The sequence below is a fragment of the Lepidochelys olivacea genome (genome assembly GCF_965140295.1).
Source record: "Lepidochelys olivacea isolate rLepOli2 genome assembly, chromosome: 14".
Classification (NCBI taxonomy): Eukaryota; Metazoa; Chordata; order Testudines; family Cheloniidae; genus Lepidochelys; species Lepidochelys olivacea.
Genome location: NC_140424.1, coordinates 31,660,854 through 31,687,852, shown reverse-complemented (window position 1 = coordinate 31,687,852; position 26,999 = coordinate 31,660,854). Strand labels below are relative to the sequence as shown.

Below are 26,999 nucleotides of genomic sequence, written 5' to 3'. Positions count from 1 at the left end.
CACTGTCATCTCTGTCATCTGGTAAAAATGTGTTACGTGTGTTAGGAGGGCTGAATAACGCTCTGTTGTGCATACTCACTGGTTTTGTTTTCATTCAATATGATTTTTTTTACTCAGGGATAGCTCAGTGGTTTGAGCATTGGCCTGCTAAACCCAGGGTTGTGAGTTCAATCCTTGAGGGGGCCATTTGGGATCTGGGGCAAAAATTGGGGATTGGTCCTGCTTTGAGCAGGGGGTTGGACTAGATGACCTCCTGAGGTCCCTTCCAACCCTGATATTCTATGATTCTACCAGCATTTACACACCTGCTTGCCTTTGAACATGTGAGTGGTCTTGCTGACTTCGTTTCTTTCTGTTACTGGGAGGGCTTAACAGTGTCTCAGTAGACTTAATCCTTGTGGGAAGGGCTGTCTGGCTCTGCCCTGCAATAGAACCATAGGACTGGAAGGGACCTCGAGAGGTCATCTAGTCCAGTCCTGTGCACTCATGGCAGGACTAAATATGATCTAGAGACCATTCCTGACAGATGTTTTTCTAACCTGCTCTTAAAAATCTCCAATGATGGAGATTCCACAATAAAGAGACCAAGGCCAAGATCTTTAAATAGAGGAGTCTAAAATTAAGTTTTTTATATTCAGGCACCTGTTTGCAAAATTGCTGGGCACTCAGAATTTAACCCCAATGTTACATGCTCACATTCTTAAAAATCAAGCAACTTACTGAGATGAATGAATATGGATTTAAGAGCTTAATTTTTAGGTTGCTCTTTTTTAATATCTTGGCTCCAGTATTTGTCCTGGCAGAGTCTAGAACTTGTCTTTAGAGAAAGAACCTATTGGGAATCAGAGTGTGAAATAGATTAAAGCCCCTTCTGAAACTTCCCTAGTCACCCTGCTCTCGTGGATAAATGTGAATGTTATTTTGCAGCCTGACTCTAGATTGTCCCATGATTCTGGGGGATGGAGAAGGGAAATGGCTGAAGTGGAGCTGGTGACCTTTGAAGAGGTGGCTGAGTATTTCACCTAGAGAGTGAGTGAGCTTCACCAGACCCCAGTCAGAGAGCCTGCTACAGGATCATTATGCAAGAGAATTATGAGATTGCAACCTTGCTGGGTAAGGATTCCTGTTCCCCCGGGCATTACAAGCTGGGAGGTCTCTGAAGCATCTGGGTCAGCTTCTGTGCAGAGTTCTTCACTCATCCGTCATATGTCAGGGGGATCAGCCCCTATATCCCTCAGATTCTGTGTGCAAGAGACTGTCCCCATGAGACAGTCGATTCAGGGGCATCATGATAGTGCTACTTTTCCTGATGACAAAGGCTTTGACATGGGACAAACTCATCATCTTCCCGACCACCACTTCCCTGAGCAGGTTCCATCCTCTGGGGCCTATGACGCTTCTTCTGTCTCGTAGATGGGCAACTGGCTCATGACTCAGCTCTGCTTAAGTCCCCAGTGGCCAGATTGTCAGATGTTCTTCACCTTCATCTTATCTGTGATCTGCCACAGCCAGCTGCGTTAGCGAAAGGCCCCAGATGTTCGATTCTCTTTCACCACCCAGGAAGGACATAGATCAAAGTCACAGGGCTGGAACTGGTTGCTGTTAGCTCTTCCAGGGCTACCTCTTCTGCCCATATGCTTAGGGTGACCATATGTCCCATTTTGGCCGGGACAGTCCCTTTTTTTAAGCCCTATTCTGGCCGTCACGACTTTTTTGGGAAAAGTGGGTATTTGTCCCATTTGCTCTTGCCAACTTGATCAGTTGATAAGAGCAAATTGGGCAAATGCCCACTTTTGTCAAAAAAGTGGGGTGCGGATGAACCTGCAGACAGGCAGTGCTCGGGAAAGCAGCAACGCCAGCCCCAGCCTCACACAGGGGGCAGACAGGACTTGGGCGAGCAACAACGCAAACCCCACACGGGGAGTGGGAGTGGGCAGGGTTCAGGTGAGTAGCTCAGGCCAGCCCCATGCAGGGGGGTGGAGGGGAGGGCTTGGGCCAGCCCCACAGAGTGTCCCATTTTCCCTTTGGGAAATATGGTCACACTATGCTGAACTCTTGGAAGGAGGTATGCTTTCCTGGCCGTGGTTTATCTTTGTGAAATAGTTCCTCACAGTGAAAGGGGCTGGGTTCTGGGGGAGAGTTTATGAAGTAATTTATGGACTGGAGGAATTCTGTGGGATGTACTAATACAGTAGGAAAACAACTGAGAAAGGTTGGTCTTGTGATTCAGGCACTGCACTGGGCCCTGTGGGAGTCTTGTGCTCAAACTTCTGCTTCTATCTAGAACTCCCAGTCTGAGCTCTTATAAGTCACTGAAGGCTTATGTTCCCGAAGGGTCCCAAATGAGTGAGGTGTCCATCTTCCAGTGACTTGGGTGTCAGGACTTTTTCAAAAGTCCCTGTTGTAAGCCATCTAGGCCTCAGTTCTCTCTCTCTGAAGTGGAGAGAACAATCCACCCTTTGGCTGTCTTGACTGCTTAGTTTAAAAGCTCTTTTGAGAAGGGTCTCTCTCTCACTAGGAGTATCTGGTACCTTGTAGAAGAGAAAAGATGATCCAGTGGGTAGGGATGTCAACTGAAACTTGGGAGATGTGGGTTCAATTTCCTGCTATAGAATCATAGAAAATGTAAGGCTAGAAGGATCTTGAGAGGCCATAAAGTCCAGTCTCCTGCACTGAGGCAGGACCAAGTAAACTTAGACCATCCCTGACAGGTGTTTGTCCAACGTGTTCTTAAAAACCTCCAATGATGGGGATTCCACAGCCTCCTGTGGAAGCTTGTTCCAGAGCTTAATTACCCTGACAGTTAGTTTTTTCCTGCAAGGTTCCTTCCCAACGCTGAACTCTAGGGTACAGATGTGGGGACCTGCATGAAAGACTCCCTAAGCTTATTCTTAGCAGCTTAGGTTAAAAACTTCCCCAAGGTAGAAACTTTGCCTTATCCTTGAACAGTATGCTGCCACCACCAAGCGTTTTAAACAAAGAACAGGGAAAGAGCCCACTTGGAGATGTCTTTCCCCAAAATATCCCCCCAAGCCCTACACCCCCTTTCCTGGGCAAGGCTTGATGATAATCCTCACCAATTTGTACAGGTGAACACAGACCCAAACTCTTGGATCTTAAAAACAATGAAAAATCAATCAGGTTCTTAAAAGAAGAATTTCAATTAAAGAAAAGGTAAAAGAATCACCTCTGTAAAATCAGGATGGTAAATACCTTACAGGGTAATCAGATTCAAAACATAGAGAATCCCTCTAGGCAAAACCTTTAGTTATAAAAAGACACAAAAACAGGAATATACATTCCCTCCAGCACAGCTTATTTTACAAGCCATTAAACAAAAGAAAATCTAACACATTTTCTAGCTAGATTACTTACTAACTTTACAGGAGTTGTAAGGCTGCATTCCTGATCTGTTCCTGGCAAAAGCATCACACAGACAGACCAAACCCTTTGTTCCCTCCCCCTCCCGATTTGAAATTATCTTGTCCCCTCATTGGTCATTTTGGGTGAGGTGCCAGTGAGGTTATCTTAACTTCTTAACCCTTGTACAGGTGAAAGTGTTTTGCTTCTGGCCAGGAGGGATTTTATAGCACTGTATACAGAAAGGTGGTTATCCTTCCCTTTATATTTGACACATACAAAGAAGGTGGAAGTTGCCATACAAACTGTAAGAGGCTAATTAATTAAGATGAGCTATTATCAGCAGGAGAAAAAAAAACTTCTGTAGTGATAATCAAGATGGTCCATTTAGACAGTTGACAAGAAGGTGTGAGGATACTTAACATAGGGAAATATTCAATATGTGTAATGACCCATTCACTCCCGGTCTCTATTCAAACCCAAGTTAATGGTATCTAGCTTGCATATTAATTCGAGCTCAGCAGTTTCTCACTGGAGTCTGTTTTTGAAGCTTTTCTGTTGCAATATTGCCACTCTTAAATCTTTTACTGAGTGGCCAGAGAGGTTGAAGTGTTCTCCTACCGGTTTTTGGTAGATGTGCAGGTGAACGAGCCCCTGATGGAGTGGCTAATGTTGTTAGGTCCTGTGATGGTGTCACTTGAATAAATATGTGGACAGAGTTGGCATAGGGCTTTGTTGCAAGGATAGGTTCCTGGGTTAGTGTTTTTGTTGTGTGGTATGTGGTTGCTAGAGAGTATTTGCTTCAGGTTGGGGAGCTGTCTGTAAGCAAGGACCTAATTACATTAGCCATTCCATCAGGGGCTCGTTCACCTGCACATCTACCAATGTGATATATGCCATCATGTGCCAGCAATGCCCCTCTGCCATGTACATTGGCCAAACTGGACAGTCTCTAAGCAAAAGAATAAATGGACAGAAATCTGACATCAGGAATCATAACATTCAAAAACCGGTAGGAGAACACTTCAACCTCTATTTCCCTATGTTAAGTATCCTCACACCTTCTTCTCAACTGTCTAAATGGGCCATCTTGATTATCACTACAGAAGTTTTTTTTTTCTCCTGCTGATAATAGCTCATCTTAATTAGCTTCTTACAGTTTGTATGGTAACTTCCACCTTCTCTGTGTGTGTGTGTGTGTGTGTGTGTGTATATACTATATACTATACTATATGTTCCATTCTAAGCATCTGATGATGTGGGCTGTAGCCCATGAAAGCTTATGCTCTAATAAATTTGTTAGTCTCTAAAGTGCCACAAGTACTCCTGTTCTTTTTGCGGATAGAGACTAACAAGGCTGCTACTCTGAAATCAGTTCATGGTATGGCCATCCGCAAATGTGGAAATGGACATTGTCTATGAGAAATCAGAGGAGAGATTTTGTGCTGTTGTGTCTGAGGAATTCTCTGTGGTCAAAGACTGCCAACAAAGTCAGCCTTATGTATCACCACTGGGGACAACTTCTTGTTTTAGAAGGTGGGGGAAGTAAGCATGGGTCAGCCATTTGAGAGATGATTCTAACAGGGAGGAACTTGGTTGTGAATCTGATCATGAAATGATCTAAGAAAAGGAAGGAGTGAGCAGCAGAGTAAGGACAATGGACTTAAAAATAAAGCAGACTTTAACAAACTCAGAACTGGAAGGAAGAGTCCCCTGGGAAGAAAATCAAAGGGAAAAAAGTAGTTCAGGAGAGCTGGCAGTTTCTCAAGGAGACAATATTAAAGGCACAACAAACTATCCCAACATGAAAGATAGGAAGATAGTAGGAGGCCAATTTGGCTGTATCAGGAGCTCTTTAATGATCTGAAGAATTCTACAAAAAGTGGAAACAAAATTTTGTTTTGAAGAAGGTCAGGGAAAGTGTGGGACCCTTGCTGAATGGGGGAGGCAACCTAGTGACAGGTGATGTGGAAAAAGCTGAAGTACTCAATAAATTTTTTGCCTCAATCTTCACAGACAAGGTCAGCTCCCAGGCTGCTGCACTGGGCAACACAGCATGGGGAGGAGGTGAGCAGCCCTCAGTGGTGAAATAACAGGTTAAGGACGATTTAGAAAACCTGGACGCATCGTGCACAAGTCCATGGGTTTGGATCTAATGCATCCAAGGGTGCTGAGGGAGTTGATTGCTGTGATTGCAGAGCCATTGGCCATTATCTTTGAAAATTAGTGGCGATCAGGGGAAGTCCCGGATGACTGGAAAAAGGCTAATGGAGTGCCCATCTTTAAAAAAGGGAAGGAGGAGGATCCGGGGAACTACAGGCCAGTCAGCCTCACCTCAGTCCCTGGAAAAATCATGGAGCAGGTCCTCAAGGAATCCATTCTGAAGCACTTCGAGGAGAGGAAGATGATCAGGAACAGTCAACATGAATTCACCAAGGGCAAGTCATGCCTGACCAGACTGATTGCCTTCTATGATGAGATAACTGGTTCTGTGGATATGGGAAAAGCGGTGGATGGGATATATCTTGACTTTGGCAAAGCTTTTGATATGCTCTCCTACAGTATTCTTGCCAGCAAGTTAAAAAAGTATGGACTGGATGAATGGACTATAAGGTGGATAGAAAACTCGCTAGATTGTCGGGCTCAATGGGTAGTGATCAATGGCTTGATGTCTAGTTTGCAGCCAGTATCAAGCAGAGTGCCCCAGGGGTTGGTTCTGGGGCTTGTTTTGTTCAACATCTTTATTAATGATCTGGATGATGGGATTAATTGCACCCTCAGGAAGTTTGTAGATGACACTAAGCTGGGGGGGAGAGGTAGATACGCTGGAGGGTAAGGATAGGGTCCAGAGTGACCTAGACGAATTGGAGGATTGGGCCAAAAGAAATCTGATGAGGTTCAACAAGGACAAGTGCAGAGTCCTGCACTTAGGAAGGAAGAATCCCAAGCACCACTACAGGCTGGGGACCGACCGGCTAAGCAGCAGTTCTACAGAAAAGGACCTGGGGATTACAGTTGATGAGAAGCTGGATAGGAGTCAGTACTGTGCCCTCGTTGCCAAGAAGGCCAATGGCATATTGGGCTGTGTTAGTAGGCGCATTGGCAGCAGATCGAGGGAAGTGATTATTCCCCTCTATTCGGCACTGGTGAGGCCACACTTGGTGTATTGCTTCCAGTTTTGGTCCCCCCACTACAGAAGAGATGTGGACAAATTGAAGAGAGTCCAGTGGAGGGCAGCAAAAATTATTAGGGGGCTGGGGCACATGACTTACGAGGAGAGGCTGAGGGAACTGGGATTATTTAGGCTGCAGAAGAGAAGAGTGAGGAGGTATTTGATAGCAGCCTTCAATTACCTGAAGGAGGGTTCCAAAGAAGATGGAGCTAGGCTGTTCTCAGTGGTGGCAGATGACAGAACAAGAAGCAGTGGTCTCAAGTTGCAGTGGGGGAGGTCTAGGTTGGATATTAGGAAACACTATTTCACTAGGAGGGTGGTGAAGCACTGGAATGGGTTACCTAGGGAGGTGGTGGAATCTCCATCTTTAGAGGTTTTTAAGGCCTGACTTGACAAAACCTTGGCTGGGATGACTTAGTTGGTGTTGGTCCTGCTTTGAGCAGGGGATTGGAATTGATAACCTCCTGAGGTCTTTTCCAACCCTAATATTTTATGATTCTATAAATTGCTAACAATGAATGTAAAAGAATAGCACAAGCATGTAGGGACAAAATCAGAAAGTCTAAGGCACAATGAGTTACATCTAGCAGGAAATGTAAAAGACAATACGAAGAGTTTCTATAAATACATTAGGAGCAAAATTAAAATAAAGGGAAGCGTAGGACCAGACTACAGGAAAAAGGCAAATGTTGTACCTATCTTTAAAACACGTAACAAGGAGCACCCAGGAAAAATATAGCCAGTCAGACTAACTTTGATACCTGGAAAGATAGTGGAACACATTATTAAACAATCATGTGGTAATAATTGAGAGGATAACAGAATGATAAATAATAGCCTAACTCCTTATGTGTGTCCAGGCCTTTGTGGACAATTTGGAGAGAGTCCAGAAGAGAGCAGCAAAAATTTATAATTGTTTTAAAAAACCTGAATTATGAGTAAAGGTTAAAAAACTGGGTATTTTTAATCTTAAACAAAGGAGATTGAGTGAGAGCCTGATAATGGTCTTCAAATATTTTAAGGGTTGTTTTAAAGAGGACAGCAATCATAGAATCATAGAATATCAGGGTTGGAAGGGACCTCAGGAGGTCATCTAGTCCAACCGCCTGCTCAAAGCAGGACAAATCCCCAACTAAATCATCCCAGCCAGGACTTTGTCAAGCCTGACCTTAAAAACTCCTAAGGAAGGAGATTCCACCACCTCCCTAGGTAACGCATTCCAGTGTTTCACCACCCCCCTAGTGAAAAAGTTTTTTTCCTAATATCCAACCTAAACCTCCCCCACTGCAACTTGAGACCACTACTTCTCGTTCTGTCATCTGCTAGCACTGAGAACAGTCTAGATCCATCCTCTTTGGAACCCACTTTCAGGTAGTTGAAAGCAGCTATCAAATGCCCCCTCATTCTTCTCTTCTGCAGACTAAATAATCCCCCTTCCCTCAGCCTCTCCTCATAAATCATGTGTTCCAGTCCCCTAATCATTTTTGTTGCCCTCCGCTGGACGTTTTCCAATTTTTCCACATTCTTCTTATAGTGTGGGGCCCAAAACTGGACACAGTACTCCAGATGAGGTCTCACCAATGTCGAATAGAGGGGAACGATCACGTCCCTCGATCTGCTGGCAATGCCCCTACTTATACATCCCAAAATGCCATTGGACTTCTTGGCAACAAGGGCACACTGTTGACTCATATCCAGCTTCTCATCCACTGTAATCCCTAGGTCCTTTTTCTGCAGAACTGCTGCCTAGGCATTCGGTCCCTAGTCAGTAGTGGTACATGGGATTCTTCCATCCTAAATGAAGGACTCTGCACTTGTCCTTGTTGAACCTCATCAGATTTCTTTTGGCCCAATCCCCTAATTTGTCTAGGTCCTTCTGTATCCTATCCCTACCCTCCAGCATATCTATCTCTCCTCCCAGTTTAGTGTCATCTGCTAACTTGCTGAGGGTGCAATCCACACCATCCTCCAGATCATTAATGAAGATATTGAACAAAATCGGCCCCAGGACCAACACTTGGGGCACTCCAGTTGATACCGGCTGCCAACTAGACATGGAGCCATTGATCACTACCTGTTGAGCCCAACAATCTAGCCAGCTTTCTGTCCACCTTATCGTCCATTCTTCCAGCCCATACTTCTTTAACTTACTGACAAGAATACTGTGGGAGACCATGTCAAAACTTTGCTAAAATCAAGGAATAACACGTCCAATGCTTTCCCCTCATCCACAGAGCCAGTTATCTCACCATAGAAGGAAATTAGATTAGTCAGGCATGACTTGCCCTTGATGAATCCATGCTGACTGTTCCTGATCACTTTCCTCTCCTCGAAATGCTTCAGAATTGATCCCTTGAGGACCTGCTCCATGATTTTTCCAGGGACTGAGGTGAGGCTGACTGGCCTGTAGTTCCCAGGATCCTTCTTCTTCCCTTTTTTAAAGATGGGCACTACATTAGCCTTTTTCCAGTCGTCAGGGACCTTCCCCCACTCGCCATGAGTTTTCAAAGATAATGGCCAATGGCTCTGCAATCACATCTGCCAACTCCTTTAGATCAGCTGTTCTTCCTGTCCACCTAAGGTAAGACAAATAGAAACAGGCTTAATCTGCAACAGTGGACGTTTAAGGTAGATATTAGGAGAAACTTTATAGCTAAAAGGATAGTAAAATATTGAAATAGGTTTCCACAGTAGGTTTGATTAACCATTTCTATGTTTCAGAGTAACAGCCGTGTTAGTCTGTATTCGCAAAAAGAAAAGGAGTACTTGTGGCACCTTAGAGACTAACCAATTTATTTGAGCATGAGCTTTCGTGAGCTACAGCTCACTTCATCACTACATCTGATGAAGTGAGCTGTAGCTCACGAAAGCTCATTTCTATGTTATACACTGGTATGGCTTCTAACCCAATACTAGCTGTAGTAAGGAAGTCCTCTCTGGCTGGCTGGTTTGGTTTGCCTTGGTGTGCATAGAAACCGCAGCCTTGGGCTGTAACTACCCTGCTTGAAGCTATTTGCCCTGAATTGGCACTCTCATTTGGGTCCCACCAGAACCAGCATCGTTACAGGGGGTCATGATGGAAACTAACAATATGAGCTTCCAGTAGGATGCTGTAGGTATGACAGCAACTTGCCAACTTGCCAGCTTCTCTGAGGAAGCTCATAGTAGGAAGGTGATATGGAAGGGAGGGGGGTTCAGCTGTTGTGACCTGCACTGGATGTGCCATGTTTGTCTTTCTTCCACAGGACAGAAGCGACTTTGTCTGTACAAAGTGCAAGCTGGTCTCCATATTGGAAGAGAAGATTGAAAGTCTGGAGCAACAGATAACCCTGCGTTGCATACGAGAAACTGAGGATTTTCTGGACAAAAGTCAGGATATGCTTCTACGGGCACAAAGCTCTAAAGATTTAGAGCAGGTTGCACAGCGGAGCCAAGAAGCCAGTGAAGAAGCTTGGCAACATGTGACCTCCAGAAGAAGAAGGGGGAATGTCCGGGTTCCAGCAACGTGGACACAAGTAACTAACCGCTTTCATGTTCTCTCCACAGGTACCTTTGCGGAGGGTGGACCAGATGATATGTCTGGCGGGAGAAAGCAGAAGGAGACTCCGCTGGTTGGAAGGCATGAGATGCGCTGTCCTGAGATGGGGGGGTTCCACAACCACCACTCCCAAGAGAAGGAGGCGGGTGGTGGTGGTCAGGGACTCTCTGCTACGGGGGACTGAGTCATCTATCTGCCGCCCTGACTGGGAAAACCGAGAAGTCTGCTGCTTGCCAGGGGCTAAGATTCGCGATGTGACGGAGAGACTGCCGAGACTCATCAAGTCCTCGGATCGCTACCCCTTTCTGCTTCTCCACGTGGACACCAATGATACTGCCAAGAATGACCTTGAGCAGATCACTGCGGACTACGTGGCTTTGGGAAGAAGGATAAAGGAGTTTGAGGCGCAAGTGGTGTTCTCGTCCATCCTCCCCGTGGAAGGAAAAGGCCGGGGCAGGGACCGTCGAATCGTGGAAGTCAATGAATGGCTACGCAGGTGGTGTCGGAGAGAAGGCTTTGGATTCTTTGACCATGGGATGGTGTTCCATGAAGGAGGAGTGCTGGGCAGAGACGGGCTCCATCTTACAAAGAGAGGGAAGAGCATCTTTGCAAGCAGGCTGGCTAACCTAGTGAGGAGGGCTTTAAACTAGGTTCACCGGGGGAAGGAGACCAAAGCCCTGAGGTAAGTGGGAAAGCAGGATAGTGGGAGGAAGCACAGGCAGGAACGTCTGTGAGGGGAGGGCTCCTGCCTCATACTGAGAATGAGGGGCGATCAGCAGGTTATCTCAAGTGCTTATATACGAATGCACAAAGCCTTGGAAACAAGCAGGGAGAACTGGAAGTCCTGGTGATGTCAAGGAATTATGACGTGATTAGAATAACGGAGACTTGGTGGGATAACTCACATGACTGGAGTACTGTCATGGATGGTTATAAACTGTTCAGGAAGGACAGGCAGGGCAGAAAAGGTGGGGGAGTAGCACTGTATGTAAGGGAGCAGTATGACTGCTCAGAGCTCCGGTACGAAGCTGCAGAAAAACCTGAGTGTCTCTGGATTAAGTTTAGAAGTGTGAGCAACAAGAGTGATGTAGTGGTGGGAGTCTGTTATAGACCACCGGACCAGGTGGATGAGGCTTTCTTCCGGCAACTCACAGAAGCTACTAGATCACATGCCCTGGTTCTCATGGGTGACTTTAATTTTCCTGATATCTGCTGGGAGAGCAATACAGCAATGCACAGACAATCCAGGAAGTTTTTGGAAAGAGTAGGGGACAATTTCCTGGTGCAAGTGCTAGACAAGCCAACTAGGGGGGAGCTTTTCTTGACCTGCTGCTGACAAACAGGGAAGAATTAGTGGGGGAAACAAAAGTGGATGGGAATCTGGGAGTCAGTGACCATGAGTTGGTTGAGTTCAGCATCCTGACACAGGGAAGAAAGGTAAGCAGCAGGATAAGGACCCTGGACTTCAGGAAAGCAGACTTCGACTCCCTCAGGGAACGGATGGGTAGGATCCCCTGGGGGACTAACATGAAGGGGAAAGGAGTCCAGGAGAGCTGGCTGTATTTCAAGGAATCCCTGTTGAGGTTACAGGGACAAACCATCCCGATGAGTCGAAAGAATAGTAAATATGGCAGGCGACCAGCTTGGCTTAATGGTGAAATCCTAGCAGATCTTAAACATAAAAAAGAAGCTTACAAGAAGTGGAAGTTTGGACATATGACCAGGGAAGAGTATAAAAATATTGCTTGGGCATGTAGGAATGAAATCAGGAGGGCCAAATTGCACCTGGAGCTGCAGCTAGCAAGAGATGTCAAGAGTAACAAGAAGGGTTTCTTCAGGTATGTTGGCAACAAGAAGAAAGCCAAGGAAAGTGTGGGCCCCTTACTGAATGAGGGAGGCAACCTAGTGACAGAGGATGTGGAAAAAGCTAATGTGCTCAATGCTTTTTTTGCCTCTGTCTTCGCTAACAAGGTCAGCTCCCAGACTGCTGTGCTGGGCATCACAACATGGGGAGTAGATGGCCAGCCCTCTGTGGAGAAAGAGGTGGTTAGGGACTATTAAGAAAAGCTGGACGTGCACAAGTCCATGGGGCCGGACGAGTTGCATCCGAGAGTGCTAAAGGAATTGTCGGCTGTGATTGCAGAGCCATTGGCCATTATCTTTGAAAACTCGTGGAGAATGGGGGAAGTCCCGGATGACTGGAAAAAGGCTTATGTAGTGCCAATCTTTAAAAAAAGGGAAGAAGGAGGATCCTGGGAACTACAGGCCAGTCAGCCTCACCTCAGTCCCCAGAAAAATCATGGAGCAGGTCCTCAAAGAATCAATCCTGAAGCACTTACATGAGAGGAAAGTGATCAGGAACAGTCAGCATGGATTCACCAAGGGAAGGTCATGCCTGACTAATCTAATCGCCTTCTCTGATGAGATTACTGGTTCTGTGGATGAAGGGAAAGCAGTGGATATATTGTTTCTTGACTTTAGCAAAGCTTTTGACACGGTCTCCCACAGTATTCTTGTCAGCAAGTTAAGGAAGTATGGGCTGGATGAATGCACTATAAGGTAGGTAGAAAGTTGGCTAGATTGTCAGGCTCAACGGGTAGTGATCAATGGCTCCATGTCTAGTTGGCAGCCGGTGTCAAGTGGAGTGCCCCAGGGGTCGGTCCTGGGGCCGGTTTTGTTCAATATCTTCATAAATGATCTGGAGGATGGTGTGGATTGCACTCTCAGCAAATTTGCGGATGATACTAAACTGGGAGGAGTGGTAGATATGCTGGAGGGCAGGGATAGGATACAGAGGGACCTAGACAAATTGGAGGATTGGGCCAAAAGAAATCTGATGAGGTTCAATAAGGATAAGTGCAGGGTCCTGCACTTAGGACGGAAGAACCCAATGCACAGCTACAGACTAGGGACCGAATGGCTAGGCAGCAGTTCTGTGGAAAAGGACCTAGGGGTGACAGTGGATGAGAAGCTGGATATGAGTCAGCAGTGTGCCCTTGTTGCCAAGAAGGCCAATGGCATTTTGGGATGTATAAGTAGGGGCATAGCGAGCAGATCGAGGGACGTGATCGTTCCCCTCTATTCGACATTGGTGAGGCCTCATCTGGAGTACTGTGTCCAGTTTTGGGTCCCACGCTACAAGAAGGATGTGGATAAATTGGAGAGAGTCCAGCGAAGGGCAACAAAAATGATTAGGGGTCTGGAGCACATGACTTATGAGGAGAGGCTGAGGGAATTAGGATTGCTTAGTCTGCAGAAGAGAAGAATGAGGGGGGATTTGATAGCTGCTTTCAACTACCTGAGAGGTGGTTCCAGAGAGGATGGTTCTAGACTATTCTCAGTGGTAGAAGAGGACAGGACAAGGAGTAATGGTCTCAAGTTGCAGTGGGGAAGGTTTAGGTTGGATATTAGGAAAAACTTTTTCACTAGGAGGGTGGTGAAACACTGGAATGCGTTACCTAGGGAGGTGGTAGAATCTCCTTCCTTAGAAGTTTTTAAGGTCAGACTTGACAAAGCCGTGGCTGGGATGATTTAATTGGGGATTGGTCCTGCTTTGAGCAGGGGGTTGGACTAGATGACCTCCTGAGGTCTCGTCCAACCCTGATATTCTATGATTCTATGATTCAGCTAACATGAGCCATGGAAGTATAAGCAGAGGAATGTCAAGTAGGAATAGGGAGGTGGTAGTACTTCACTATACAGCATTAAGGAGACCATTACTGGACATTGTGTCAAAAAAGAGATGCTGATAAATTCGATGTGGTTTGGTTAAGAGAATGATGGGAGGCTGAGAAATCCTGCTTTGTAACGAGAGACTTAAGAAGCTCAATCTATTTATCTTATCAAAGAGGAGGTTAAGAAGTGACTGGATCATAGTGAGGAGATTTCTGAGAGCAGAAGGTTGTTTAAGCTAGTAAACAAAAGCAGGAAGATGCCCAGTGGCTGGAAAGTTTGTCTAGATATATTCAGGTTGTAAATATGTTTAACAGTCATTGTGGTAATTAATCACTGCAGTAAATTTCGCAGGGATATGGTGGACTCTCCATCATTTGAGGTCTTCAAATCAACACTGGATGCCTTTTTCAAAAAAATCCACACAGTCTAACTCAGCCACAAGACACAGGTTGATACAGGAATTATTGGGTGAGGTTCTCTTATGAAGGAGATCAGACTAGATGATATTGGTCCCTTTTGGCCTTTAAATCTATTAATCTTTGCGGGTGTCTACATTAGCCAGATACCCAGTTAATTGTGTCTCTGGACTCGGGACCAAGTTCAGCAAACCATGCCTATTCAGCAAAACACTGAAACAGAAGGGGGGGTTAATTGGCAGTGATGGAGACTTAGTTGTACCTCAGATACCTAGAGAGGGTAGCAACTCTGCTCTACTTCCCAGGGGAGTAAGTCAGGGCCATTCCCTAGACAGAGTGGATGAACCCTTGCTCCAGATCAGTGCATCAAGTGAACTTGTATAATTTATAGCTCAGTCCCTGTAGTCTGGGGTTGGGAAGAGTAAGGATCCTTTCAGGGTAGGCTACTCAGACGCTCGCTCTGGAAGCAGTAACAGCACTGAGCTTAATGAACAAGATCAAACACTTGTTCCCTTCAACCCCGTGCAGGATTTCCATTTTTCAAACCTGACCTGATCTCCCAGCTGGAATGAGGGCAGAAGTCATGGGTCCTCAACACAGGTGCCAATTCCATGGGTGCTCCAGGGTTGGAGCATCCACGGAGAAAAATCAGCAGGTGCTCAATACCCACCAGCAGCCAAGCTCCCCCCTCCTGCCCACAGGCAGCCCTGCCAATCAACTCCTCCCCCTCCCTTCCAGTGCCTCCTGGACACTGCGTAACAGCTGTTCCACGGCATGCAGGAGGCACTGGGAGGGAGGGGAGAGGCATGGGGAGGGGGTAGAAAGAGGGCGGGGTGGGGGTGAAGCCTTGAGGGAAGGGGTGGAGTAGGGTGGGACAGGAAGAGGCAGGTCAGGGATTGGACCGTGGGGGAAAGGGCTAGGGCTAAGTGGGGGTTGAGCACCCCCAGGGAAAATCAGAAGCCAGTGCCTGTGGTTCCCAATCTCCAGGGCTACAAGGAAAAGGATCTCAAAAGGCACCCAAACAGGAGAGGAATTGGTGAAACTGACTCAAAAAGAATTTAGTTATATCCCCTTGGCAGACATCACTGAGTTTTCACCAATCTTCAGCTATATTCAGATAGGATAGGAGGTTGAATTGGTCCCTTCCTCTTCCTCCTTTGAAATAAAGTTGGGGTGGGGGGGATTTTTCCTCCTGATGTCTTTTAAGTCCCCAGTAATTAGTTTTTTACCCTCCCTTTGCTATTCCCCTTCCCCTCAGCACAGTGAATGATTCCTGTCTGGATTCTTTCTCTACCCCAGCAGGGGACGGGACGGTGAGGGAGAACAAGAAGGAAGATTCTGAGCAGGTAGGACCAAAGGTGAATTTATCGGGTAGAGCCACAGGGAAAGGTTTCCAGAGCACTGAACAGGGAGAAGCCCGTCAGGGTCAGCGTAGGCCAGAGAGGCAGCTGCGAAACCAAGCAGGGGAGATCCAGCATGAATCCACTCACAGGAGCAGAGCGTTCAAAGAAACCAAAGAGCCTGTACTACAGAGAATCGCCTCTGGAGAGGAACTGAACTTATGCAGTGACTGTGAGAGAAGCTTCCTTTGGAAATCAGCCCTTATTACTCACCAGCGAATCCACAAAGGAGAGAAACCCTATAAGTGTCTAGACTGTGAGAAAAGCTTCAACTGCAGCTTATTCACACCTTATTTCACATCAGAGAACCCACACAGAGGAGAAACCATATAGATGCTCTGAGTGTGGAAAAAGCTTCAATCAGCAGTCCAATCTTCTTATACACCAGAGAATCCACACAGGAGAGCGGCCCTATAAATGCCCCGACTGTGGGAAAAGCTTCAGTTACAACTCAGTCCTTATGACACATCAGAAAATGCACACTGCAGAGAAGCCCTATAAGTGTCTTGACTGTGAGAAAATCTCTAGCCAGAGCTCAGACCTCACTAAACACCAGAGAACCCACACCGGGAGAGACCCTACAAATGCAACGAGTGTGGAAAAAGCTTTAGTCTGAGCTCCCACCTTATTTCACATAACAAAACCCATAAGGGGGAGAGACCCTATATATGCCCCAACTGTGGGAAAAGCTTCAGTGACAGCTCAAACCTTATTACGTGTAACCCTTCTGCCCGTCAGAGTTGGCAGCAACAAGGGCCGGGTTCAATATCTAGGGGATCCATTCCAATAACACAATGCAAACTGGCTCGAGCCCCTACCCAGTGACCTGGGACAAATATATACCACTCCCGCTGGGCGCCTCCAAGAGGCAATACTTCCCCTCTCGCAAGCACCTAGTCTGAGTGTAGCAAAAAGCCTTTTAATAACAGAGAGAAACAATGTGGGGAAACACCACCAAGAAGATTCATAACACAACCCATGAGCAAAAAAACCCACCCAAAGCAAATTGGGGCATGCCCTTTCCCTTTGGTTCTTGAGTCCAGCAACCCCAAATCACCCATAGTCCCAGAAGTCCAATGACCTAAAAGTCTCTGTCCCTAGTCAGGGCAGCCCCAGAGTTCAAAAGTTTATCTACAGAGCTTTACCTCCCAACCTGGGTGGAGATGGGGGCGGGGGTAAAAGGCATCTTACATGATCTGAAGTTGACCGCTCCACAACTCCATAGGCCTTCACTCCACTCCACCAGCCACCCCACAAACTGCTTTGCTCAGATCTGCAGCCCACCAGCAGCTCCCGACGGCCCACGAACTGCTTCACGTCCCACCAGCAGCTCCTGCCATCCTATGAACTGCTCTACCAGCCTGTCCACAAGGCACTCCAGCTGTGCCACAAACTGCTCCACAATATATCTTCAGGCTCCCCCGCTACTTAACACAACACTCAGTGATGTCAGCTCTGCTCTTTGATGAATTCAGCTTGTAGTATGGGAGCCTCCGTGCTGGTGCATCATTAGCCCAAAGTGAGCTCAGCAGCCTGTAACTAGACTCCTAATGAAATCAAAGTTAGCTCTGACATTCCACAATGGAGAGAGGAGGAAGTGCAATTAGCATGTAAGGCCCTCACCACCAAGTATTAATACTTATCCCCATCCTCTCTCAATTCACAGAGTTTTGGAACCCATGACCCTTGCCTAGTGAGTGCTACTTAGATGATGGTGAGTCCCTCCATCATAACAAAAGGCCAAGTACAGTTCCAAGCACAGTTCCCATAATCAGGGTAATAACAATTTATTCTTCCTGCCCCAATAACAGAGACAGTGGGGATCCCACAGCAGCCAAAGTGACCATTTGGGCAGCTATGGCTTCATTCTAGGCGGGGTGGGTGTGCCTATGCAAATGAGATCAGCCCCTGAAGTTCTTTTCCACAACTTGCCACACCTTACCACCAGATGTCAGGGTGGAGCTCATCCTGACACTGCTTACATCCTCTCCCCAGCCGAGAATTTGTCGTCCCAACAAATCACACTCCCTTTATACCAACTCATTGGTTTCCTCCAAAGGGCCTCAGGAAGCCCACTTTAGCTTCCACAAGCCTGTATGCTAAATGTATTGGCTCCTCACTAGTCACCCCAGGTGCATCATAAGTTAACCGTTTTACTGGTCTTATCACCCTGTCTCGTCTATTGAGAATCTCTGTTGCCGAGGTAGGGGGAACATCCTCTTGAGTGACGGATGGAGAGGCTTCCTTTGAGGGTCCCTTGACTACTGGCATAGGCCCCTGCACTCCTAGTTCTAACGCTGGAGGGTCCAAGGTGCCCAGGACATCCTCTACCTGTGTGTCTCCACTGTCCAATAACCTGTGTGTGTCATCACAGGGGGGTCTCATCAGGGGCACAGGGGTGTCAGAAATGGGCCTAAATAATTCCGCCATGGGGTTTAGGGTGGAAGAGGGAAAACTCTCGTTTGGTTCAGCTGATCGAGACTGAAATCTTGTCTCCATCCCAGAATACACCAGGGTTGTGTCTTCCTCCTCAGACTCACTCTCAGATGTGCAGAATAGGGGTAAGTTAGCAGCACAGGGCCTGCTGTCTATGTTGGATGCTGGCTTTGGTCTAGCACCTCTGTTCTGCCCGGCTGCCCTGTCGTGGCCCATCTCATAAGGGGTGCTTACCAATTCCCCCACAGGGAGCAAAAGGTTTCTATGCACCATCTTTATTTGCCCTGGACCGTCTTCAGGTTTGATCTTGTAGATTGGCAGATCTCCCAGCTTTTCCATGGCCAGGTAAGGTATTGCCTTCCATCTGTCAGCTATCTTGTGTTTGCCAGCAATACCCAAATTTTGCAGCAGGACTCTGTCCCCCAGCTGGAGCTCCTGCAAATGCACTCTGGCATCATATTGATGTTTGTTGCGGTCTGCGTTCTTCCAAGCCGCAGCGGTAGCTAAGTGATAAGCATCCCGCAGCTTTTCTCTTAGTTGGGATACTTATTGCTGATGAGTTTCATAGCTATCTCCATCCTCTGATACACCAAAGCACAAGTCTATGGGTAATCTTGGTTCTCGCCCAAACATCAAGAGATATGGGGTGACTCCCGTAGCATCGTTCTTTGTGGCATTGTAGGCATGCACCAGAAATGCAACATGCTGGCTCCAGGTTGCCTTCTGCTCTGGTCGCAAAGTTCCCAACATATCTAATAAGGTTCGGTTGAATCTCTCTGGCTGAGGATCACCTTGGGGGTGATCATAGAATCATAGAATATCAGGGTTGGAAGGGACCCCAGAAGGTCATCTAGTCCAACCCCCTGCTCGAAGCAGGACCAATTCCCAGTTAAATCATCCCAGCCAGGGCTTTGTCAAGCCTGACCTTAAAAACTTCTAAGGAAGGAGATTCTACCACCTCCCTAGGTAACGCATTCCAGTATTTCACCACCCTCTTAGTGAAAAAGTTTTTCCTAATATCCAATCTAAACCTCCCCCACTGCAACTTGAGACCATTACTCCTCGTTCTGTCATCTGCTACCATTGAGAACAGTCTAGAGCCATCCTCTTTGGAACCCCCTTTCAGGTAGTTGAAAGCAGCTATCAAATCCCCCCCCATTCTTCTCTTCTGCAGGCTAAACAATCCCCGCTCCCTCAGCCTCTCCTCATAACTCATGTGTTCCAGTCCCCTAATCATTTTTGTTGCCCTTCGCTGGACTCTCTCCAATTTATCCACATCCTTCTTGAAGTGTGGGGCCCAAAACTGGACACAGTACTCCAGATGAGGCCTCACCAATGTCGAATAGAGGGGAACGATCACGTCCCTCGATCTGCTCGCTATGCCCCTACTTATACATCCCAAAATGCCATTGGCCTTCTTGGCAACAAGGGCACACTGCTGACGCATATCCAGCTTCTCGTCCACTGTCACCCCTAGGTCCTTTTCCGCAGAACTGCTGCCTAGCCATTCGGTCCCTAGTCTGTAGCTGTGCATTGGGTTCTTCCGTCCTAAGTGCAGGACCCTGCACTTATCCTTATTGAACCTCATCAGATTTCTTTTGGCCCAATCCTCCAATTTGTCTAGGTCCTTCTGTATCCTATCCCTCCCCTCCAGCGTATCTACCACTCCTCCCAGTTTAGTATCATCCGCAAATTTGCTGAGAGTGCAATCCACACCATCCTTCAGATCATTTATGAAGATATTGAACAAAACCGGCCCCAGGACCGACCCTTGGGGCACTCCACTTGACACCGGCTGCCAACTAGACATGGAGCCATTGATCACTACCCGTTGAGCCCGACAATCTAGCCAGCTTTCTACCCACCTTATAGTGCATTCATCCAGCCCATACTTCCTTAACTTGCTGACAAGAATACTGTGGGAGACCGTGTCAAAAGCTTTGCTAAAGTCTAGAAACAATACATCCACTCTTTTCCCTTCATACACAGAACCAGTAATCTCATCATAAAAGGCGATTAGATTAGTCAGGCATGACCTTCCCTTGGTGAATCCATGCTGGCTGTTCCTGATCACTTTCCTCTCATGCAAGTGCTTCAGGATTGATTCTTTGAGGACCTGCTCCATGATTTTTCCAGGGACTGAGGTGATAAGGCGTTGTCCTAGACTTTTTAATTCCTGCTATCTTCAGCACCTCCTTCAGAAGGTGACTCTCAAAATCCCGCCCCTGATCAGAGTGTATCCGAGCCGGGAATCCATAGTCTGAGAAATATTTGTCCCACAATATTCGAGCGACGGTGGTGGCCCTCTGATCACGTGTGGGATATGCCTGTGCATACCGTGTAAAATGGTCAGTCACTACTAGAATGTTCCCAACATTCCTCTTATCTACCTCTACAGACAAGAAATCAATGCATACCAATTCCAAAGGTTTGTTGCTGGTGATGTTCTTGAGATATGCAGCCCCCGTGGGCAGAGTTTTCCTTTGAACACATCGAGCGCAAGTCTCACATTTCCTGCGAACATCTTCAGTATTTGGGGCCAATAGAACCTACTACGAATAAGTTCCAGGGTCCTCTCCATCCCTAAATGCCCAAAGTCATCATGCAGGGCCCTCATGGCCAGGGCTCTGTACTTTTTTGGCAGTACTAGTTGTGCTCGTTGTTTTTGTAAAGGATCGGTGGTCATTCGGTGTAGCACTCCCTGAATCAGTTTTAGTTTGGTCCATTCTCTCAATAGTAGTTTACCCTCCGGGTTAGGTGGGACAACCACAGCTGGGCTTCACCCCTTCGTTTTGGCAAGTAGTGTATCATGAATGTCAATATCTTGCCGCTGGGCTTCTTGCCAGTCAGCCGCATTGAGCATGGGCAAAGGAGATTGGTCCAATGCAATATAGTTCACTGAAGCAGAAGGCATGCATTCAGGGGGCCCAAAGCTTCTGCAACACATCCCTGAAGGCTCTCACGGGCCTCTGGCTCTCGGCGACTCACACTGCAAATAGCTCTCACTCCATCTGTGGGTATCACAGCAACTTCTGGAGCCTGCGGACGCCTGGACAATGCATCTGCATCTACATTGCTTCTCCCTGATCGGTACTGAATGCTGAACTCATAGATAGCCAAGGCGGCCACCCATCTCTGCCCTGTAGCATCCAGCTTAGCACTTGTTAACACATAAGTCAGTGGATTGTTGTCTGTCCACACCTGGAACTGAGCACCATACAAGTAGTCTCAAAATTTCTCAGTGATGGCCCATTTCAAGGCCAAGAATTCCAGCTTGTGGGTGGGATAGCGAGTTTCACTATCAGACAATTCTTGGCTGGCAAAGGCTACAGGTTTACGTTTGCCTTCCACTTCCTGGTACAGGACTGCTCCCAGACCCTCCAAACTGGTATCAGTATGCAGGATAAATGGTTTGCTTGGGTCAGCAAAAACTAGGACTGGAGCATGAGTTAGGCAAGTCATGATTTCTTGAAAAGCCCTTTCACATCTCTCATCCCACCGTGGCCCAAATGGTTCAAAGGGGCCATAGTGTCTCTACACAGGAGGCTTTGGGGAGCTCCCCTTATTCTTGGTCTTAGATTTGTTCTTGCTGGACTGATGTCCCCTGGTACGATCGTTCAGAGGCTTTACAATCGTAGCATAGTTTTTCGCAAATCTGCAGTAGTAGCCACCAAATCCAAGAAAGGTCTTGCGTTCTCTGTAGTTACTTGGACACGGCCATGTAGTGAGTGCTTCTATTTTATCAGGATCAGTACTCACACCCTCTTGGGACACGATGTGACCCACATACTTCACTGAGGTTCTGCAGAACTGGCATTTGTCAATTGAAAGCTTCAGACCATAATCCTCCAACCTATCAAGCACTTTAAGAAGTCTTTATTCATGCTCCTCTAAGGTTCTTACAAACACAATCAGGTCATCCAAATAAACTAACACTTGCAGTAAATTCATGTCTCCCACAACTTTCTCCATGAGACGTTGAAAGTTGGCAGGTGCTCCAGAAATCCCTTGGGGCATGTGTTCGAACTGATAAAACCCTAATGGGCAGATGAAGGCTGTCTTCTCCTTATCTTCTCCTCCCAGAGGGATCTGGTAGTATCCACTTTGAAGATCCAACACAGAGAACCACTGGCTTCCCAGCAAACAGTCTAAGGCATCTTGCACTCGAGGCATAGTGAACTGGTCGACCACAGTACGGCTGTTTAGGGTGCGGTAGTCAATACACATCCGGATTTTCCCATTCTTTTTATGGACTACCACAATAGGTGAGGCGTATGGGCTGCGGGACTCTGTAATGATGCCATTCGCAGCCAGCTCCTGAAGATGATGTCACACATCTTCCATCTCAGAGAAAGCAATCTTCCTAGATCTCTCCCTGAAAGGTCGAGAGTCATGTAGTCTGATATTGTGCTCTACTCCTTTTGCACATCCCACATCCCACTCATGCAGTGAGAACACCTTGGATCTTTCACAAAGTTTCTTCCTCAGGCGAGCTTTCCAGTCCTTGGACACTGGTGAATCTCCAAAGTCAAACTTAGCTGAGTCTATTGTCAGAACTTGAGTTTCACACTGGGGTTTTACAATCGACTCAGGCTCAAAGAGGTCTGCTATCTTTTGTCCTTGCTTCACAACAACATCACTACTCATTTCATTAGCAATCAGTATAGTCACCCTTTTCTGGGCTTCAGCAGGTAGGGTTATGACTCCACTGGGGACCAGCACTCCTTCAGGGAGCTCTCCTCCCATTGGCTGCTCTATCATTGCTAATGTCCGTTTACTGCCTTTCAGCCAGGTACTCATGACAAGCACTTCTTGCTCCGTCCTTGGAGGCACTACTAAGGGGGTCGTGCCCGCGTACTTCAGTGCCCCAAGCAGTAGCTCAGATGCGTCCCTTTTAGCGCTCTCAATTTTCCTATAGGCTTCAGCACAAAGCATATGAATCATCAGGGTATTCAGGTACTGGTCCCCAGCCCGCCTTCTGCAGTAATCTGCAAGTACCTTGAAGAGACTGGAGTTGGTCCCTATCAGCACAGACACATCAGAAGTCCCTTTAGGGTCAGGGCATATTAAGACAGCTGTGTCTACCTCTTCTCTTACCCCAGCAACCTCCTCTGTGAATTCCAGGTGCACTATGACATACCCTTTGTAGGGGTATTCATCCATGCTGAGGCCACACAGGCCAACACCAGTCAGTGGCTGTATAGGCAGGTGCCTAAGCATCTGTTGGTAGAATGACTGAAATATAATAGTCATTTGAGATCCAGTGTCAAGCAGTGCTTTACTCTCCACCCCTTCAATCCTCACCGTGACTTCTGCTTGAGGCCCTATCAGTCCTGTGGGGATCTTCAAATTCTGCAGACCTGGGGGGTCCCCGTCCCCAGATCCTCTGGCACCTACCGGATCTCTCCCACAAACTGCTCTGCGTCCCACCAGCAGCTCCCACGGTCCCATAAACTGCTCCACCAGCTTGTCCACAAGGCACTCCAGCTGTCCCACAAACTGCTCCACAATATAACTTCAGGCTCCCCCACTACTTAACACAACACTCAGTGATTTCAGCTCTTAGTCAGTTCAGCTCTCTGGTGAATTCAGCTTGTAGTAGGGGGAGTCTCAGTGCTGGTGCACTGTTAACCCAAAGTGAGCTCAGCAGCCTGTAACTAGACTCCAAATGAAATCAAAATTAGCTCTGATGTTCCACAGTGGAGAGAGGAGGAAGTGCAATTAGCATGTAAGGCCCTCACCAAGGGACCCACACCACCAGGTATTAATACTTGTCCACAGCCTCTCTCAATTGACAGAATTTTGGAACCCATGACCCTTGCCTAGCGAGTGCTACTTAGATGATGGTGAGTCCCTCCATCATAACAAAAGACCAAGTACAGTTCCAAGCACAGTTCCCATAATCAGGGTAATAACCATTTATTCTTTCTGCCCCAATAACAGAGACACTGGGGATCCCACAGCAGCCAAAGTGACCATTTGGGCAACTATGGCTTCATTCTAGGCGGGGTGGGTGTGCCTATGCAAATGAGATCGGCCCCTGAAGTTCTTTTCCACAACTTGCCACACCTCACCACCAGATGTCAGGGTGGAGCTCATCCTGACACTGCTTACATACACATCAAAGCATCCACACAGGAGAGAAGCCCTACAAATGCCCTGAGTGCAGGAAAAGCTTCGGTCGTCTCTCACACCTTAATAGACACCAAACAATCCACACAGGAGAGAGACCCTTTAAATGCTTGGACTGTGGGAACAGCTTTCGTGACAGCTCATCCCTCATCAGGCATCAGAGAATCCACACAGAAGAGAAACTCTAGAAGATGGGTGAAGTGAACAACAATACAGCTGATTCCAATGAATATCAGAGGGTCGGGTAAGACAGTACTGGCCATCTAATGAGGACATGTTATTAAAGTAGATAATGAAATCACATTCCTAGAACAGAGGCATGCAGAGCAAGAGGCAGAGATAAGATTCCCATGTTGTGAAGAGATTTGATTATTATGTCTCAAGAAGCTCTGAACGTCCTCTGATTAGCTCCTGCTCTGAAGTTTGTTGATACAGACCTAGAACCATCTTTATCTTACGTGGTGTGACTATGATTTATTCTTGATACTGTTTTAGTTAATTGATACATTCAGGAGCAGAGATGGATTCAGGTCAGAAATGCAGTGATACTTCGGCTCTGGGCACTGAGTTGGGATGATGGTTTATTTGTGACTTTCTTGCTTTGAATGAAGAGGAGTAAAGTGGGTCCCAGTTTCTCAAACTCTGAGACCTTTATCTGGAGATGTCAAGAATGTGAAGATGGGTCACTGTGTAATGAAATAGGGTCTCTGGGAAAGTCTCTTTAAAGGTTTATTTTATATTGTATAATCTAGCCAGTATAATTACACTGGGGTTCTGCTTTTTACTCCCTGTACTTATCATGAATTCATAGATATAAAATGTCTAACTAGATGACTGAATTATTGATTATTACCAGTGGAGTTACATGCTTTCATTGCTATGGGTCTGCAGTTGTCCTTTCTGATATATGTATCCACTACAAAAGTCCTATATTAAAGTGGTAAAATCCCTGACCCAATTACTTGTGCTTAATCCTTCTACATTTAGAATCTAGGTTTATTAAATACACTGTATTTATGAAATTAGTTTCATATTTCATTTTTAGACAACAGGCACTTAGCACAAAACTATCAAAAAGTTTACTTCAGAATCATGAGTGTAAATACACTGAAACTAATACCCTGGAATCTGGGGTACACATGTGGGGACCCACATGAAAGACCCCCAAGCTTATTTCTATCAGCTTAGGTTAAAAACTTCTCCAAGACACAAATCCTTTCCTTGCCCTTGGACGGTATTGCTGCCACCACCAAGTGATTTAGACAAAGATTCAGGAAAAAGACAACGTGGAGTCCCTATTTCCCCAAAATATGTCCCAAAGCCCCTTCACCCCCTTTCCTGGGGAGGCTTGAGAATAATATACTAACCAGTAGGTTAACAAAGTGAGCACAGACCAAACCCTTTGGTTTTTAGGACACTAAAAATCAATCAGGTTCTTAAAAGAAGAACTTCATTATAAAGAAAAAAGTAAAAGAATCACACCTGCAAAATCAGGATGGAAGGTAACTTCACAGGGTAATAAAAGATTTAAAACACAGAGGACTCCCCTCTGCACTCAACTTCATAGTTACAAAAAACAGGAATAAACCTCCCTCTTAGCATAGGGAAAATTCACAAACTAAAACAAAAGATAATCTAACGCATTTCCTTGCCTTTACTTACAATTTCTGTAATTTTAGATGACAGCCAGGAACTGTTTCTCACCCTGGACCTGGAGCCAGTACCCCCTGAACCCACCCAAGGCTGCCTCCTGGACCCAGCAGGCGGAGAAGGGACCTCCGGTGAGTGTACCTTTTAAAATACTATACATGTGAAAGGATTACTTTGCCCTGGCATTCGCGGCTCTCCTGGATGTACTCCCAAAGCCTTTGCAAAAGGTTTCTGGGGAGGGCAGCCTTATTGTGTCCTTCATGGTAGGACACTTTACCACTCCAGGCCAGTAACACGTACTCGGGAATCATTGTACAACAAAACATTGCAGTGTATGTTTGCTGGCATTCAAACAACATCCGTTCTTTATCTCTCTGTGTTATCCTCAGGAGAGTGAGATATAATTCATGGTCACCTGGTTGAAATAGAGTGCTTTTCTTCAGGGGTCACTCAGAGGAGCCCGTTCCTGCTGGGCTGTTTGCCTGTGGCTAAACAGAAATGTTCCCCACTGTTAGCCACAGGGAGGGGGGAAGGTTGAGGGGGTAGCCACGCAGTGGGGAGAGGCAAAATGCGACCTTGTAACAAAAGCACATGTGCTATGTATGTAATGTTAACAGCAAGGATTACCCTGAAAGAGTGTAGCCACTGTTTTATAAGATGTGTCTTTTTAAATACCGCTGTCCCTTTTTTTTTCTCCACCAGCTGCATGTGTTTCAATGATCACAGGATCTTCTCCTTCCCAGAGGCTAGTGAAGCTTAGAAAGAAAAAAAAAACGCACTCGCGATGAAATGTTCTCTGAGCTCATGCTGTTCTCCCACACTGACAGAGAACAGACGAATGCGTGGAGGCAAATAATGTCAGAGTGCAGGAAAGCACAAAATGACCGGGAGGAGAGGTGGCGGGCTGAAGAGAGTAAGTGGCGGGCTGAAGAGAGGGCTGAAGCTCAAATGTGGCGGTAGAGTGATGAGAGGAGGCAGGATTCAATGCTGAGGCTGCTGGAGGACCAAACCAGTATGCTCCAGTGTATGGTTGAGCTGCAGCAAAGGCAGCTGGAGCACAGACTGCCACTACTGCCCCTGTGTAACCAACTGCCCTCCTCCCCAAGTTCCATAGTCTCCACACCTAGACACCCAAGAACACGGTGGGGGGGCCTCTGGCCAACCAGCCACTCCACCACAGAGGATTGCCCCCACCAAAAAAGGCTGTCATTCAATAAATT

General features: G+C 46.7%; 1 long non-coding RNA gene across 1 annotated transcript; it reads left to right on the top strand.

Annotated features, from left to right (window-relative positions):
• Nucleotides 1-951: 951 nt before the first annotated feature.
• On the top strand, nucleotides 952-26,977 carry LOC311531139. The gene is made up of 5 exons (XR_014714145.1): nucleotides 952-1,113; nucleotides 9,778-10,047; nucleotides 15,420-15,507; nucleotides 25,809-25,910; nucleotides 26,482-26,977. It is a non-coding gene; the product is annotated as an uncharacterized lncRNA (long non-coding RNA).
• The last annotated feature ends 22 nt before the right edge of the window (nucleotides 26,978-26,999 follow it).